Below are 3,956 nucleotides of genomic sequence, written 5' to 3'. Positions count from 1 at the left end.
CAAGCCTCATCGGGCGATTTTGCCAGAATTCTGTAGACGTCTTCCTGCTTCCGATTTTAACATTTGCGCGATCTTACCCAAAAAGCCTTTGTTATGAATAATATTGGTCGCTTAAAAGCCCATGTGTTTTAACTGACTTGTAGTCTCTCCATGCGCTGCAATGCCAAGTGTGACGAGCCCGTTACATCGAGGGGAGGCATTCATCGGCACGTGCTTAGGTCATCGGGACAGCATTAAGCAAATGAGAGAAGACGCTGGAGAGATGGAAGCGATGAAATCAGCTCGCGCGCATGAGATAGATCAGGGGTCGGCAACGAGCATAACAAGAAGATCCATTCTCTTAGAATTTGGTATATATAAAAAAATATATAAGCAACTCAATTTGAACAAGAGCCGCTATGCACGGTGGTGGTGGTGGTGAACACGAGACGGCGAGTCCAGAGCGAATAACGGCACGAAGCAGTCAGTCGCTTGAAGAGCCGCGCGTGGCTCTGAATCCACAGAGTTGCTGACACCTCCCGCTCACTGGGCTAGATGGATCGTTACCATCGCCAGACTGAGAGAGGTGGCGGACAGTTTCGGGAGTCTTTTATACAGCAGTGGATAGATGTGAGCGAACGACGACGATGATGATGATGATGATGCATTCATTTATGGGTTCATATCGACGCTTCTGGCTCGCGATACGCGCGAACAGATCGCCCTTGCGTAAGAACCAATGTTGTGCTGTACTTAATGGGTTCACGTGACTCCCCCCCCTACGGTCACTGGAGGTCACCGCATTCACCCGTTGTTGATGTCAAACAAAAAGTAGCAATTCATGAGTCCACTCGCGATTCTCACACGAGAGAAGTCATTCAATCGCTAAGGACGAAGGTGAAACTAACTACCAAGCTACTTAACATCGAGTGACGGGTTACACGCCTCGCGCCACGTGTGTGCTTGTCCGCTCATTCGTGAGTATGGGATCCACGTGTGTGCGAGCCGTTTAGCGTAAGCACAACTTCGTTTCTCGCTGAACTTATTTGCGGGCCACTGGCACATTGAAGGAGGTGGCCACGTGACGAGCAGTACCCACAGCCACGGCGATAGGTATACTGGATGTGGTGTGCAGGGAGCAGAAATGATTTGTTCGGGGTCACGAACCACCGAACGAAGCCCCTGGTGAAAATAATCCGTGAACTCATAAGGTGGGAAGGGATTCGTGTTTTTGTTTACAAATATTCGGACTTGGAATTCACGTAGCTACACCTAGCGGAAACGAAAACACGACACTGGATACCAAAATTAAGTAATAATCACTTAACATAATGCCCATCGAAATGCCAATATTACAAGGGCGAATTGCATCGACTATGTGTGCGTGTGTGCTTTTGCAACGTCAATCAACGTAACGATCGAGTGTTTGAGTGTGAACTCTGCGCTACGTTACACGCTGTGTGATCGCACAAGCGATGATCGTCACGGTGATGATAGTGATGATGGTGGTGGTGGTAGTGATGATGATGATGATGGTGGTCGTGTATCTACGGGTTTGTCATGACGTGGGTCTGTCCCGGACACTCCATTGAGGGGTGACAGCCTGGTACAACGTGGATAACCCACACATCTCGTTGTCCACAACGTAGCTTTGTGTTGACAGCAGGCAGATTCTAATAATATGTTTTACCCCTTTCTGCCAATAAAACAGTTGTGTTAAGATGTTAAAACACCTAACAGAATCGATTTTTCAAGGAATCTTATTGTAGCATATTGTAGCTGCTCACCCCGAGCTATAAATATCCTCATAGTGGCATTGTCTTTGTGCTGGTCGTCTTTTGGCGTTCTCTGCTCCTAACACTTTGAGACGAGGCCCTAAAGAAAGCTGTCTCTGGTGTGTTTCAAAGACAATGCATAGATTATTATTATTAGAGCATACTTGCTCTGATAATTATTTAAAGCTTTCGTGACTGCAGGAATTCATACTCTGTGGGTCTTTCGATAAAGTCACGTAGATGGAAAAATAAAATTATTTTTCTATCTACGTGACTTTACAAAGAGTATTATTTCTTGCAGTCACGAAAACTTAAAATCATTATTAGTGCATGTTTTTTATTTTGTATGTTCGCCACAGGAACGTGTGATTCATGCAGACAGGATTCATTGAAAAGGGATTCTGTTTGGTGTTTTAATATCTTAACACAACTGTTTTATTGGCAGAAAGGGGAAAACCTATTATCAAGGGTAAAACCTATACTTTTTGGTTCTTTCGGTAAAGTCACCACGTAGGTAGAAAAAATAATAGATCACGACGTTTCGATCGCAACAACAAGCGACCGTCTTCAGCTTGTTGTTGCGATCGAAACGTCGTGATCTATTATTTTATATACCTACGTGGTGAGTATGGATTCCTGCAGTCACGAAAGCTTCAAATCAAGGGTAAAACCTATTGCTATATTTTAATATACTGCCAAGAAATGTCCCAGGTAGATTAATTGGCTGAAAATAAGAATTACGCTCGTTGTTTGGGTAGGTCATACAATTAAAAGTAGGCTGTAAATTATCCCGAAGAGGGTAGCATGAGTAATCTTATGTACGTGGCCTGTTCATGTACACCATTGTAATTTTACCCCAACAATTTTAAACGTGTGGGCACATCATGGAGTCAGCTTACATGTGTCAAGTAATAACATTACTGCTACTGAAACAGATATCACGCTTGCAAAGTGTGATTAAAAGCAGGTGTCCTCCATTTGACAGAGGCTGGGAAGCTTCTTTGAGACTCGGGACTTTTTCAAGAGGTCAATGCTTCCGAAAGTTGCGGCCAATTCCCCATATTTTTGATTTTCCGTGTTCGTTTGTTGACTCGACTACACGTGCGTGTGGAGGGAGAGGGGGGGAAGGGGGGAACGATCGATTTAAAAACCTCGCCGCTTATCGGTGTTAGTTCCACCCTAAAGATGACCGACCTGTCGAGGAAGCTCATCCAAAATGCAGCGTGTGAAACCTCGCAGGCCGGCACACAGACACGCACGTTGCTGCTCGCTGTACGCACTACGTGGTGAATAAAACGAACGCACAGACGAATGAGTAGACTCTCATCCCTCCTTGTCCACCTAAGGGTGAAGTCGACAATTTTTTTTTCAGGGCCCAATGTCTTCAAGCAGCATTTGTTACACCAGTGTTTCTAGGCAAGAACAAAGACAAGTCAATAAGATGTGATGCTTACATTCACAATACATGCGTGAAATCATGCGATTATTTACAATGTATGCAGTTCGACAGAAGAGAACAAACGAAGAATCCCTGGCAGGGAGGGCGGATCGCTGTGTCCCTTGACGAACAGGATGGATGGGCCACCATCACTCATCGCACACGCCACGACTCACGATGCATAGGACATCGGCCATCGGGCACAGACCTTCACACCTTCTTCACACATCAGACGCACGCTCGTCACCCACCACAGAAGCCGTTCTGCCGTCACCCATGACACGACACATCGCCCTTCGCTCACAGGGACGCTCATGCTATGCACTTTTAAATCCAGATTGGAAATGCATTGCTTCAGAACAGCTTTTGTTTCCGTTTAGTTTGTTGTCCTTCGCCGGCAACCTCAAATTAGCACGGTAGGCGACGTACGGCGCGAAAGAAGTTCAACATCAATATCGCAGCAACCCATAGGCAAATCGATACATTTGTCATGATTCCGCGTCATGATTCGATTCAGCAATCGAATAGCTTATCCGTCTCGTGCTACCGTCTCATTCGTATCGTTTCTGTCTCGGTACGGTGGCGAGAGAGGAGTCCAGCTCGCCACACCAAACCATCACTCGTCGCAACGCATCACCCAACACCATCATCACCCATCACACTACCACGGCCTTCCCTCCGCCCCACCACCCTCCCTCCCTCCCGCTGTCACGCCGTAGGAAGTCACAGCCACTCGTCCACCCACCCACCCTCCCTCCCGCTGT

Source organism: Lampetra fluviatilis, chromosome 1 (genome assembly GCF_964198595.1).
Source record: "Lampetra fluviatilis chromosome 1, kcLamFluv1.1, whole genome shotgun sequence".
Lineage (NCBI taxonomy): Eukaryota > Metazoa > Chordata > Hyperoartia > Petromyzontiformes > Petromyzontidae > Lampetra > Lampetra fluviatilis.
The sequence above is the reverse complement of the archived record's forward strand: the minus strand, read 5'-3'. Positions refer to the sequence as shown.